At 38.7% G+C, this 15,589-nt stretch overlaps 1 pseudogene; it reads left to right on the forward strand.

Moving 5' to 3' along the window:
* The first annotated feature begins 4,907 nt into the window (after positions 1-4,907).
* Positions 4,908-14,539, forward strand: LOC112399730 (monocarboxylate transporter 10 pseudogene; annotated as a pseudogene).
* Positions 14,540-15,589: the final 1,050 nt, after the last annotated feature.

The raw sequence follows: 15,589 nt of genomic DNA on the forward strand, positions 1-15,589 counted from the left end.
TTTGGAAATTTGACTCCAACTGTTCCCCATCCATTTTTTTAATCCTAGTCACAATGGCACCAGTAATTAGGAGGCCTTCACAGAATTTTTGCCTTAAATAAAAGTTATTAATCCTGATGTTTATTTCCACTTTGTGATACCTTTCTTTGGAAATTCCATAATGTTTACCACAATAATCTATCTAGAGTACAGTAAAAAATACTATTATGCATAATAAAAATATTTGATATTAATATCAGGTTAGTATCTATATTACACTAGTTATATTTTATTCAAACAGAAAGTGTGAATTATTGAAAAAGTTAAAAATTAATAGAATAAATTAACAGAGACTATTGAGTAGCAATAATGCGTTGCATGAAGACAGATTTTGTTAGTAAGTTAATGTATTTAGTTTTTTACCTAGTCTTCAAAATGAATGAATTTAGACATTATAAAAGAAAGAGAGAAGTATAAGATTTGGCATTGTTGCGACTTCCCTAGTGGTCCAGTGGTTAAGACTCTGTGCTTCCACTGCAGGGGGCGCAGGTTTGATCTCTGGTTGGGAACTAAGATCCTGCATGCCCCATGGTGTGGCCAAAATAAATGAATAAAAAAAAAAGATTTGGCATTTTTGTCAAGGTGTTTTCAATGTTGTTACTTAAAAAAATCATTAATAATTTTAGAGAGTATATGAAAATTACAAGGTAACAGTTTCTCTAAGATTCATAATGGAGAAGATTACCATATGCTAGAGTCAAAGAAGATTTCACAAATTTCTAAAATCCTGACTTCAGTAATATTTTGGAAATGAAAAGAGTTCAAAGATGACAAATTGTCTTAAGAAAGCATAAGGAAAGTTATGGCATGAGAAATACTACTGCATATATTCTCTAAAATTTTATTCATTCTATTGTCTGGAGACAACTGAAGAAAAGAGAATGTGAAAGTGGAAATTATTGAAAATAAAATGACTCTTCCCAGCAACCATTTCTATTATAGACGATAACATTTATCAAGAGCTTACTATATGCTAGGTATTATTCTAGGCATGTTAATGTATTAACTATGCACAGTAATTTATGAGGTATTATTTATATTCCATTTTACAGATGAGGAAACTGTCACAAATAGTCTAGTCACTTGCCATAAACTTCCCAGATAATTCTATCCTAGAAAGGCCAACTCCAGAGTCCATACTCTTATCTACTGCACTACACTCACCCCAAGCCCTACTTCATACCTCCCAGCCACTCACAGAATATTTTGGATTGACCAAAATGAAATTACACTTTCTTATGTTAGAATACAATGTGAGTGAGGGCTGATATCCCAATTTCCTTCTCTCTCTATGCTTCATTTATTCCATGTCCATTTTGTAGACAACTATGTTTTTCAGCCTCACTTATGTTTTACTTTATTGGAGATTTGTTTCTCACCTCTTTCTCTGAACTGATTGCTCTAGCCTCAAAATTATTTTTGAAATGTTCAGATATGTGTTTATCTTTCTAGTTACTAAAATAAAAAACATTTTTTATTATCTCCTAGCCTTTTGTATTATAGGTAGATTTACATGCATATTAGAAATCCTCATGTTTCCATTTAGAATTCACATATCCACATGTAAGGGTCTCAGCTGCATATTCCTTCCTATCAATTTACACAAACATTTGGCTATTGTAATCAATCATATTTATTACTGTGAGCCTCAAAATTTGTAATCCATTGATGGCACAGATTTTACAACTTAATTAGTCCCCAGAAATTTATATTTAATATTTTTAAAGTCATAAAATGGACTGGTAATTTTAAAACACTTTAACTTATGTAATGTCACATATTTAACATTTATATAAGAATAAATAAGTTAGAATAAATAAATAATGATATTTGAATTTTTATTTTAATGTCTTCTAATCACTTTTAAATTTCTATTAAACAAGAAATTACTTGAATTCCAAAGGGATGGCCAATTTATCACATAAGGAGTTAGAGGTAAAAAAACAGGAAAAGGAAATATTTTACTGTGAACATTCTGTTTTCTTTACGCATATTCATGTAACTTTATTACATTAAAAAGTGCATTATTTAGTTTAATATCAAGAGTAAAACAGGGCAGTTATTAACTGAAAACCATGTTTTTTAAATGAAGTTATATTATCGCTAAGAATAATACATATCGAGACCCATAACTGGCTACCTTTGAAAGTAGGAGTGCATATATACTATGTATTATAGGTTCTAGGAGCTTTTATAAGTTCAATATTTATTGTGTAAGTCTAATAATCACGTCCCAAATTTCAATCAACTAAGAGGACGATGATGTGCTAATGAAAGAAAAATAACCCTGTAAAAACAAGAAGCAGAAATCTATATGTATTTATTGTGCATTTGCTTTATTTCTTCATTTCAAGCGCCATGGGTTTTTTTTTATATATATCAGTTATGAGATATGTAGGGTGTCTCTATTTTTCTAGCCCTAAACTGTCTACCAAATGCTACACTTGCATTTTTATTTACTTCCTGGTTTATATATATTTTTTTCTTTTTTTTTTTTTTTTGCGGTATGTGGGCCTCTCACTGCTGTGGCCTCTCCCGTTGCGGAGCACTGGATGCGCAGGCTCAGCGGCCATGGCTCACCGGCCCAGCCGCTCTGCGGCATGTGGGATCTTCCCGGACCGGGGCATGAACCCGTGTCCCCTGCATCAGCAGGCGGACTCCCAACCACTGCGCCACCAGGGAAGCCCCTTGGTTTATATTTTCATCTGGATTTCCTTTGGCCTACAGCTAAATCTTAAAATGTCAAAAATCGGAATTATAAACTTGACCCTCTTCTTGGCTTTGTCTTGTCTTCCACTTGGCACCAGTATTCTCCCATTCACTATCCTTGTAGACACCAGATCCTCAGAATCATCCTTAATCCTCACTTTTCCTTTATTTACTTCTGCTAACCTGTCTTCAAACCCTGCAAAGATCTTTTCAGTTCCAATTACAATTCAATCCCCTACTTAGGACTAAAACATTTTTGTGCCTTGATTTGTTACAGTAGAATTCTAATAGGTTTCCCTACATTCAGCCTCTCTTTGCTCTAATTGGTATGACATAATACTTCCAGATTTTTTTTTTTTTTTTTTTTTTTTTGCGGTACGCGTGCCTCTCACTGTTGTGGCCTCTCCCGTTGCGGAGCACAGGCTCCGGATGCGCAGGCTCAGCGGCCATGGCTCACAGGCCCAGCCGCTCCGCGGCACGTGGGATCTTCCCGGACCACGGCACGAACCCGTGTCCCCTGCATCGGCAGGCGGACTCTCAACCACTGTGCCACCAGGGAAGCCCCAGATTATTTTTTAAATCCAGGTATTTTCCTGCTCAAAAGCTATTTGTGCTTCTCAAAAGTTAAACGATTAAATTTTTGGTCCCAGAAGCAAGTTTACCCTGAAGCTACTGAAAATTGTGCATCAGGGCCCTTCACTTCCAAGGTATCCCGTCAAGGCTCTATACCCAATTTCTTATGTGTAATTTTGTATTATATTTAAAGAAAGTTTTCCAAATTAAATATGTTTCAGGAATTGAATAAAACCTGGACGTATCCCAGGTTGGGCTTCATGATTAACATTTCAAGTTCACTATTATAAACCTTTTGATTAACTGAAATTCACATATAAATGCTTAGCTAGAAGATTGTGTGAGAGAAAATCAACAGCGTAAATAGTATGGAAGTTCTTGTTGTTCCTCAGAGTAAGCATGAGAGATAAGATCTAAATCTGCCCTTTCCTCAGTCATCGCTCTATGCTCTCTTAGTATGAAACAGTTCAACCTGTGATTCACAATATATTATGGCTCAGTCTATCAAAACAAAAAGAGGATAATTTTGTGATCACTGACAAAGAAGCAAACCGCTTTATTCATGGGATCAAGTGTAAGAAATGATTCCATCTGCAGCCTTAATTACTATGGAATAGTTAATTGAAGACCAGGAGGAAACTGGAAAAAACTGGCAAAATCATCCTTATAGGACAAAGATATCCAGAAGTCTGTTTATATTTTTCAACATGGAAAACTTTTGAACATTTCAATTTCTGAATTCTGTATCTATAGATAAAACAAAGGATTTCCAAGTGGAATTTTGACAATACATAAGTTTTGTCTAACGTGCTGATATGGGATTTGATGACAGAATCCTACACTATAATATCTTATTTTCATTTCCAGCTATATATCCTGCTGTTCCTAAACCTGAATAAAGTACATGCAACTCAAGTTTTGTAGAAATACCATAGGAACTGATGTCCAAAATATGACTGAGTAATTGTCATGCTTGTTTTTGGTGCTCAATTTCCAAAAGGGACCAGGAGACTAAAATTAACTCTCCAGAAAAATTAACAGAAGGCTGATTAAACCTCTCTTTGAAGTTACTGCTGTGACAAGATCTCCTAGTTTCTTCTTTCATGCCATGTACTAATAATAACATCTCCCATGAACATTAAAGGGTTGGCATAAAATTCATGAAGAATTGCCTCCCCTCCTTATCAGGTAACTCTCAGAGGTCTGCCATGAAGTATATTTTGCATTCCCTCTTTTGTGTCTTATCATCAGTGGAGACACTCAAACTACAGATACACAGGCAACTCATAGAGTCAGTTTTTAAACATGGCCTCACGGGAAAGTGTGTGTCATCACATGCCCATTACCTAGAACTGAACTTGTTTACATAGTATTTAGTTAATTAGTTTGGCTAATTCTCATGTAGTTTGGTTGCTTTCTATATGTATGGAATATTATTGATGCCATGTTCATGTCCCCTCAGCACTCACTCTTCCAGCGTATGACACTAGCATCTTATTAAAAACACCTGCAACTCTCCACCTCAGGACTTTCTATTGGCTAGTGGGTGGGGGATAGGAAAGGAGTCAGAAAGTGCTAAGGAGCTGATGCCCCTAAAGCAGCTTCCAGTCAATAAAAACATGTAAGCTGAGAAATAAATTGCCCAGCTTTTCTACTGTTGCAAAACAAATGCATTTCAAAACCAAAGAAAAACTGCTGAATGAAAAGGTTTTATTGCCAAGCAGGAAATCCATTATTTATGGTAGACCAAATAATTGACTCTGAGATGCTCATCTCTTAATCCCCACAGTCTGTGAAGGTTACCTTTTATGGCAAAAGGAACTTTGCAGATGTGATCAAGTTAATGATTTTGAGATGAGATTATCCTGGATTATTTGAGTGGGCCCAGTGCAATAGCAAGGATCCCTATAAGAGAGGCATAGTTAGAGCCTGAATCAAAGGAAAAGGTGATATGATGGGGGAAACAGAGACAGGAGTGCTGCAGTTTTGTAGATGGAGGAAAGGGCCACAAGCCAAGGGATAGGGGAGATATATTAGCCAGTGTTCTCCAGAGAAGCAGAACCAATTATATAGAGATATAGATATATAGAAAGAGATTTACAGGTATATGTTGGAGACACTGTGAGTTCAGTTCCAACAACTGCAGTAAAGTGCATACTGCAATAAATCGAGTCACACATGTGTTGGTTTTCCAGTATGTACAAAAGTTATGTTTACACTATAATTTAGTCTACTAAGTGTGCAATAGCATTATGTCTAAAACATGTATATACCTTAATTAAAAATACTTTATTGCTAAAAAATGCTAACCATCATTTGACAAGGCAGGGTTACCACAAACCTTTATTCTGTAAAAAAATGCAATATTTACAAAGTGCAACAAAGCAAAGTGCAGTAAAATGAGCTATGTTTGTATTGTGAGGGATTGGCTTATGCAATTTTAGAGTCCGAGAAGTTCCACAGTCTGCCATCTGTGGTGGCCCAGATAGAGACAGTGATGTAGTTCCAGTCCAAGCCCAAAGGCCTGAGAACCAGGGGAGTCAATGGTGAAAGTCTCAGTTCAAGCCCTAAGGCTAGAGACCCTGGAGCATTGATGTCTGAGGGCAGGAACAGATGGATGTCCCAGCTTAAGCAAAGAGAGCGAATTTGCCCTTCTTCTACTTTTTGTTCTATTCAGGCCCTGTCTTCTTACTCAATCTACTCATTCAAATGATAATCGCTTCTGGAAACACCTTCACAGACACACTCAGAAATAATGTTTTACCAGCTATCCCACTATCTCGTAGGCCAGTCAAGTTGACACATGAAATTGACCATCATAGGAGGCCACTAGAAGCTGAAAAGATAAAGGAAATAGATTGTCCCCTCAGATCCTTCATGGGAGCCAGTACACCTTAAAACTGTGCGGGGACACTGATTTTGGACTTCTGACCTCCAAAACTGTAAAAGGATAAATTTGTGTTGTTTTAAGCTACTAAATGTATGATGACTTGTTACAGCAGAAATAAGATGCTGATATACAGTCTTAGCAGAGAGTCCAGACAGTTTCCTGGGGATGAAGTTCAGAGAAGGAAAAAAGAGATAAGTGGCTATGTTGATTAGGTGTCAATATCTGGGTATACTGATTAAATAAGGTCAGATTGTCTGGAGAGGGCTGCTATGTAGGTGTGCTGTCCTTCTTGGTATCCAGCTGTCTCTGTTACACACAACTCTGCAAGGTCCCTGCCTCAGATGGCAGCGATGAGAAGAGGCTAATTGGCTATATTACCGGTCATCATCTCTCCCTTAGGTGAAGAGAGATAGCTCTAAGGTGTGTTCTACATTTTCTCCCAGAGTTGTTGAAAACAATAATCTGCTCAATAATATAATATTTATTAGCTTTTTTCCCCTTCCCTTTACTTCCCCATTCCCAAACTGGTATTTGGGAATCACTTCACAAATATAACACTTGTATTCAAATTTTTATCTATGCGTCTGCTTTTGGGAAACATAATCTAACACCTTGTAATATATCACAGTTTAAAGATTACTAATATTAACTAGATATTTTGTCAGTCATGGTTGTTAGATCCTAGTAAGATAAACCAACTCTGGCTGACTGAATTAGATAAGGAATTTATAAAATAGATGCACTGTAGTTCACAGAATCTTTGGAGGAACTAGAGAAGAAATATTTCAATTAAGCACTCAGGAACAATTCCCCAAAACTGAGCAGGTAGAGCACTGATCTAGTGACAGAGCTCCAGAAATTGCCAGTAGACACTAGTTTACCTGCTCTTGCTTCTGTCCCCTTCTTCTGCCCTAGAAATTTAAATTGAACTGTAACTACTAATGCTGCTGATATAATTGCCACTTCTGTACTAAGGACAAAATCGATTTACCCAAAACCTCCCCAGTGCTATGCAAGAGGAAAACGTGCTACTACTATTTGGTGTTTCTTGTGCCACTAGATCCTGAGTCAAGTACGTAGTGAGTACATTTGATTGGCAAGCCATAGATATCATGTCTATTTTCTGGCTGCAAGGGAGGCTGTGAAAATGAGTGTCTGACATTCTCAACTTTTTAATAATAACAGGCAATTTCTACTTCCCACCAAAAGTCATAAGGTGGGGAATTCCTCAACTATGAAAAAGGTCCTGATACTGTTTGATCACAAGGAATATCGATTGTTAATTAAAGTGAACATTACTTATCTGAAAGCACACATGAAAATTTCTATCACTTTTAAAATTACATAATTCTCTGAAACCAAACTCAAAGTTACCAGAAACAACAGGAAATGTAATCATTTATTTGACCTGGTTAGGGCTGCGTCACATCCATAAGAGTAAATAACACCAGTTTAATATAGGGCAGAGCTGGTGGTCCTACCATGCTCCCTACTAATATCTCCTGAATCTATGAAGTTAATCCAGGAAAAAAAACTTTCAGAAGGAATTGGACTGGGTTTACCTAATCTTCACCCTTGCACATACATAAACTTTAATTATTTGACCATTATGTTGACTGCTGTACTTTGATTAATATACAAATCCCTAGTTTGTTAAAAGGCAGAAATAACTAGAGCCAACAACAGATTCCATTGTGTGTATACTCAGAAAGACCATGCTTCTAGAAACCACAGAGAATTCTGATGGATTTTTTCCAGGAGCACAGTCCCAATAGGCCATATTTAAGGAAGCTTGGGAATAGTCAGCAGTTTCTAACCTAAATCTAGACTAAACTGATGTCGTGTAAAATTGAGACTTATATTCCATAAGAATCTTCAAAAAGAACACAGTTATTTTATCGGTTAGTAATTTCCTCTTTCTTTAGATTGCATACTGGGAGCTCTGTGGCACCCAGTTATAAGCCCTTATTTTCCTTCCAAACCTGAGGTTTCTTTTTTTCTTTAGTATGAGTAAAAGACAATGCTGTTATTACAAAGTTTTGCAAATCAATAAGAAATCCTTTGATTTCAATTATTTCTCACTTCTTTAATTAATCTTTATTTGCTGTTTTTTTCCACCTTACCAGGTAAGTCAGAAAAATTGCCTCAGAATCAGATATCATGATTAAATGCATCCTGGAGATTCTACTGGAATTCTTCTCTATCTTTTCCATTGCCTTCTAGATAATTCCATGTCTAAGTAAGGTTCTGGTGTTACTCTGACATCCTTCTGTATATCTTGAAATATATTCCCCCACAACCTATTTTAAGAGGCTTCTCATGTAACCTTTTTCCTATACTAGATGGGTCAGGTATTGTCAACTGGGCAGGCATGAGACATTTTCTGGGCCAACCACATTTCCCTTTGCCCACTTCTGGCATACCTAAGAATTTTTCTAGTCTGATTTACTATTTTGGGAGGACTTTATGTAATGAAATTATAACATGCCATTAGGTATTACACATATAAACAAAAACAAAAATAAAATTCAGACTAAACATCGGAATTTATTATTTATAATACTACTGATTAAAGAAAGAACCAAATTTCACCATGTTTTTTCATTGCTTTCTTTCTTGCTCTTAATATTTCTCATATTCTACAGCAGTAATTCTAAGTATCTGGGATGATCCCAAACCCCATTTAAATATCAGAGGAAAGTTATGGACCCTCTCTTTTATTTATTTATTTCTATTACATAGAAGACTATTTATTGATGTAGGAAAACATTCATTTTTTAAAAATGCATGTATAAGACAAGAAAACAATTACAAATGTATATATGATCTCAGCTTTCCCCTCTCTCCACCTGCAAGAGAATTCTAACTCTGCCCCATAGGTTTCTTTTTTTGATATACTATTTTATATGGCATATTGTATAGAATTATCTCCCTGGAAAGGCTCAATAGTGCTGGTGAGAGATCTAGCAGGCATATCTCCTAGGCTTTGTATGCCCCAATAGCTGGTCACATTGAAAACTTGCCTTTCATTTCTAACTTTATGGTGGTAGCTCTTGGTGAAAAGGAGAGACATTTGCAGTCATTCCACAAGTAGCAAGTGCACTTGCTACTGGACCAGTTAGGTGAAGGTGGAGCTCCTGCTATTCTCAAGAAATTACCATATAACTGCTCTATTTTACCTTCAAATCTTATATTTTTTTCCCCAAAAACTTTTGAGGGCTATCACAAGTCCTTATATCCTGATGCCTTTTCTAAGGTGTCAATTTCCTTTCACCTCCCCACCTTTGCTGGTGGCTATCTCCTCCTCTCTCCAAGAGAGCACTGACATATTATCACATTCTAAAAGGGAAAAAGATTACCCTTACCCCATTTCTTAACCTGGTGCTTAAGTAAAAGCCATAAAAACTGGCCTAAATAGAAATCTTCATGAAACTCTATTGAGGGAATCACATCACGGTGATAATTAATTTCATATGTCATCTTGACTGAATCATGGGATGCCCAGATATCTGTTTGAACATATATTTATGCATACCTGTAATGATGTTTCCAGAAGAGATTAGCATTTGAATTGGCGGGCTGAGCAAAGCAGATGGCCGTCCCCAATGTGAATAGACATCATTCAACCAGTTGAGGGTCGGGATGGAACAAAAAGGGAGAGGACTGCTTGAGCTGGATACTGGTCTTCTTCTGCCCTTAGACTAGGACTTACACTGTTTGTGTTTCTGGTTCTCAAGCATTTGAACTCAGACTGGAATTTACACCTCCATCTTTCCTGGGCCTCCAATACAAATGAAAGATCTTGGGACTTCTCAGTTTCCATAATTATGTGAGCCAATTCCTTATAATAAATCAATCAATCTCTCTCTGTTTTGTTTTTCTGGAGAATACTGACTAAAAGAATCACTCATAGAGTGTGGCTGACTTAAGGCCTATAAGCATATAATATAATTACCTACATGTAACAGATTACTTTGCAGTTCCCTAGAGGCCCCCAAGCCATACTCATCATAACAACTTAGAAAGAATCTCCTTTGCTTGGAGACCATTGTTTCAGCTGTAGCTACAGTTGTAATCAGTATGCAAATCAGGCACTACAGGATGTTATCAGCTTTCAAAATCAAAGAAATTAGATGCCTTTGAAATTTTTAGTAACTCTGATGCTGGACTTATTTTCTCACAAACATTGCTATCTACAGCAGTAAATTAACAGAAAATTATTATTATAAAAATCTTCTTTGAACTAAGTCTCCTTCTTTTCCTTACTGAAAGAAGTCTGGTATGAGAAACAGAAGATATTCATATAATTCATGTTCATTGCCTCTTCTTCCTACATTAGGTAACCCTCAAATCATGAGAAAGCTACTTTGTGTCTACTCTCTTCTTTTAGCTTATTAGCAGAGGAATATTTGAAGTACACACAGGTTTTTGAAGTTGGTCTCTAGGTAAATATTCAAAGGAAAGTGCTGGCTTTTCTATTTGATTTCTGGCCAGATTTTATTACAAAATCTAAGTGAACGACTTCTTGCTATCCTGAAAGTATACATCATAGTTTCCTGTCTTTATGCATTCATTCACACCATTTTCTTTACTCATCATTCCCATTATCTTCTCTGCCTATGCTGTCTATTTTCAAGCCATCTCAAACCTTTTCTGCTCCAAGATACTTCTCTTGGTTCTCTCAACCAAAGGGAACTTTCCTCTTTTAATCATCATGATACTGCATCAACTTAGCACATTCTACTTTGAATTATAGCTGTTTCATGCTTGTCATAGCCTCATTGCTAATCTGTAGGCTACCTGAGGCCTGACTCTTTGGGTTTATCTGAGCAGCATGTGTCTATTGAACCACACATTCAAAAAGTATTTGTGGAACTGATTTGAATTGTATGAATTCTAAATCAGATAATTTAAAACAATAATTACATGTCTTAAAAAAGAGATCCCACTTTCACTATGGGGTAGTGAAAAAAACATACTTTGGAGTAAGGCACATAAGATTGAAATTTTGGCTCTATAACTAAGCACCTGTGTGATAAAAGACCAATTATTAAATTTCTCTAAGCTTCAGTTTCCTAATGTGTAAAATGTAAGTGGTAATACCTGCTTTTCAGGGCTCTTACCCCTGTTAGGTGCTAGTATGAGATAGTATGTGTCAATCACCTGTCATTTGGCGTATAAAGTTCAGAAATTAGAACTATTATATACACCAATGTAAATGAAATCCAAAGTAGGTATAAGTCCAGTTCAGCTATTCTCTGTATGATTTAGAAAAGTGGAAATACTGAAAGTAAAGTCAGTTATTTGATCCTTCAGCATGCATTACAGTATTTTTGTTTGAAAGCTATACAGTGATAAACATGGCATTAAACACATTAAAATCAATACAAAGGGGAACTAGTTCATTAACTATTAGGTTAAAACAGTTAATGAACTAGTTCCCCTTTGTATTGACTTTAATGTGCTTAATGCCTTGAAATACAGGCATTTGTATTGTTCTTTAAGGCAAATGCATAGTTATTAAAGCAATACATCTACCTTTATTTTGTATGCCAAAGAGGATTAATGAAAGCCATAAAGCTGAAGAGAAACAAAAATTCTGCAAAACAAAAAGTACTGCTAGGATTATTTTTTCTTTACTCAGTTATTTCTACTCTTTTGGAAGAGAAACACATTTGTTCTTTTTTTTTTTTTTTTTTTTTTTTTTTTTGCGGTACGCGGGCCTCTCACTGCTGTGGCCTCTCCCGTTGCGGAGCACAGGCTCCGGACGCGCAGGCTCAGTGGCCATGGCTCACGGGCCCAGCCGCTCCATGGCATGTGGGATCTTCCCGGACCGGGGCACGAACCCGCGTCCCCTGCATCGGCAGGCGGACTCTCAACCACTGCGCCACCAGGGAAGCCCGAGAAACACATTTGAATGTTACATTACCTTCAGAGAGGAAAATGGCTGTTATACAGAGAGAAAGTCAAGGGAAGTAGCCTAACAATTTTGGAGGAGAGTTAAAATTTTAAATCATTCCTGGTACTCATGATTGATTCTGCTGTTCTCAGAGGGATCCACATGGGGTGATTCGGTTAGGCAGCTGAAGATGAGTGGAGGCTACTTCTGTGAGCTCAAAAAATATTTTATTTTATTTTTTTTAGTAATTTATTTCCTAGAGCCCCAAAATTTATCTGGCTGGTAGTAGGGACTTCAATTTTTTTTTTTTTTGGCCACACTACGCGGCATGCAGGATCCTAGTTCCCCGACCAGGGAGTGAATCTGCACCCCCTGCAGTGAAGCGTGGAGTCTTAACTACTGGACCACCAGGGAAGTCCCTTATCTTATACTCCTTTTTTTTTAGGAACTTAAGAAATATTTGTTGTGTGGATGAAAAATGTTGCCTACTGTAACTGCAAACAAACGATGCTGTGGCCATCCAGCCATCAGCCACTACCAGGCCCTGATGGTGAGCCCGGAATGAACTCAGGATGGAGGCAAAAGGGCTGCCATCCAACAAGCCCTCAGCCACTGCAGCCACCCACAACGGTGTGCCCTGAGGGGTCTCAGGATGGAGAAGAACTGGATCCTGGCCTTAGATAGCCAAGGTGTGCATCAAAGGAATGATTTCAGTGAGCCCAGACTCTTGCATCTTCTTATACTTAGAAAAGCAAGAGCTAACTTAAAAAACTTGAGACACCTGGTTTTCTTTTATTAACAGTAATATTTTATGTTCTGATTACCTGGCGTTTGTTGCAAAACTCCTGTATAACCTGGCTCCTCTCTTACCGTTATGGAGCTGTTCCTCAGAGCTTTATGGGAGGCTGTCTTCTGGGCTTAAGACCTCAGAAAATTCGCCAAATAAAACATAATTCTCAACTTTCAAGTTGTACATTTTTTTTCAGTCAACAGTTGAATGGCTTGAACAAATATTTGAAATATAAACAATACTCATAAAACTAAAAGTTACTTTGATTAAAATAACAGGTAGCTATATATATTTAGTCTAGGTATTTTGCAAGGTATTAATAAAAATAAAAAAACAGGGGCTTCCCTGGTGGCGCAGTGATTGAGAGTCGGCCTGCCGATGCAGGGGACACGGGTTCGTGCCCCGGTCCGGGAAGATCCCACATGCCACGGAGCGGCTGGGCCCGTGAGCCATGGCCGCTGAGCCTGCGCATCCGGAGCCTGTGCTCCGCAACAGGAGAGGCCACAACAGTGAGAGGCCCGCATACCGCAAAAAATAAATAAATAAATAAATAAACAAAGAGTTGGTTTGGGGCTATGGACTGGGCGGCCGGCCTGAGTCCTAGCAGGAGGGGGTGCCACCTGCCCACAGGGGCCTCCCCCGCCCTCACAACTGCCTCTCTAGCTCAGCGGCCCAACACGGAAGCTCCTCCCTGAGCCCGCCAGGACCTCGGCCCCGCCCACTCCCCTGGTGCCGGCCCAAGGAGGCCACGTCGGCCGTGGTGCCCTCCTAGGAGGGGCCCGCCACCGTGCAGGGGACAAGCGAGGTGCAGCCTGCAGGGGCCTCGCGCCCACGGAGGTGGCCCCGCTGCCCGGCCCTGGACCCTCGGAAGGCCCCGAGGCGCCGGCGGCCGAGAACGTCGAGGTAGAGCTGGCGGGCTGCTGGGCGCCCAGTTCTCTGAGCCTCGTGAGGCCCCTGAGGGTGGCTCGGCGTCCAGAACGCCTGCGGGGTGCTCTTCACGTCCATGCTGAAGACCTTCGGGTCTAAGGAGTATGACAAGATGGTTCTCAAGACAGCGTGGGTAAGTTCTCCCTCCATGGGCATGATGCCCTTGTGCTGCCCATTAGCGTCTTCACAGACGTGTTTGGTTGTCAGAAAACAGCCATGGTGGGTGCTGTTGGATTCATGCCCCGTTCTTTTGTAAGCTCCACGGAGCCTCTGTACCTTACCTAGAGAATCATGTTTGCCTGTGGCAGCTCCTTTGCCTACCAGCCTTCATGGGTCATTTGGAGACACCATTTCAAGAAACGCCTTGAACTGGTGAATGGCATTGTCACCGTTGGCAACAGTGTCTTTACAATTTTGCTGCCTTTCCTTCTAAGGATTCTGACTGACAGCAGGGGCCTCTGTATCTTCATGTTTGTTCTCTTTCTGTCTGGTAGGATCTACCCCTTGCCTCCCATGCCAAAGATAAAGATGGTGGGACCAAAGGAGGCAACAGATACTCCCTCTTTTCCAGGAGAAAGTTCAGTCCTCCCCCAATTTTTTTCAGTTTTGCCATCTTCAGTGTGACAGCCTATGCGGTGTGGACAGTTGGAATACCACTTTCACTTTTTGGACACTTTGTGCCTTAGGTTCACTTGAGCCTGCTGTTCTCTGATGGGGTCACCTCAGGGGTGGAGTGCTACTTACTATCAGCCACTCTGGGCCAAGATTTGCCTTGTAAGTTTCCCCTCTGTTCCCCCAGAACTAGAACAGAGGCAGTGTTGGACCATTGATCCCACTCGAGCATACTGCACAGCCACAGACAGGACTCTGGAGGAAATGGGCTAATGTGAATGAGAGGACATCACATAACCTTTTTTCCAGCTTCTACATCTCCTCCTTTGGTCTCTAGTACATTGTGAATATGAGAAAATTGAATTGCTTTTCACAACCTGTGACAAGTAGAACATATACATAGTTTTTTTTTGTTTGTTTATTTTGGCTGTGCCAGGTCTTAGTTGCAGCACACGGGATCTTCATTGGGGGATGTTTAGTTGCAGCATGTGGACTCTTAGTTGTGGTAGGTGAGCTTCTTAGTTGCAGCATGCATGTTGGATCTAGTTCCCTGACCAGGGATCGAACTCAGGCCCCCTGCATTGAGAGCCTGGAGTCTTATGCACTGAACCACCAGGGAAGTCCCCAGAACATATACATAGTTTTATGTTCCATTTTGTTTCCTACAATAAACATTAAGCATAGCAGAAGAAAGCATGACAAATGTATAAATTTATAGCAAGAGTTATCTTGTATTTGATTAACAACATAAGTACTATTATAGGAAAAAGGAAAAAAGCAAATTGTTTGAATTTTAGAGTTACATATAAACTCTCTGAGGTCTCTGATGGATCATTAGTGTCCTGAAAAAACCATAAAGAGTTAGTGTATTGGAAATCTGTTCCTTCTCTCTTGTTTTTTTTTCCCTTTCCAGCTATATCTGTAATGTTTTTCTTTCTTACATTTTTTTAAATTGAAGTATAGTTGATTTACAATATTGTATTAGTTTCAGGTGTACAACATAGTGATTCAATATTTTTATAAATTATATTCCATTTAAAGTTATCGTAGAATATTGGCTGTATTCCCTGTGCTATACAGTTTATCATTGTCACCTATTTATTTAATACATAACAGTTTGTGCCTCTTGATGTCCTTCCCCCTGTCTTTC

Source organism: Neophocaena asiaeorientalis, unplaced genomic scaffold, assembly GCF_003031525.2.
Source record: "Neophocaena asiaeorientalis asiaeorientalis breed wild unplaced genomic scaffold, Neophocaena_asiaeorientalis_V1.1 scaffold65, whole genome shotgun sequence".
Classification (NCBI taxonomy): domain Eukaryota; kingdom Metazoa; phylum Chordata; class Mammalia; order Artiodactyla; family Phocoenidae; genus Neophocaena; species Neophocaena asiaeorientalis.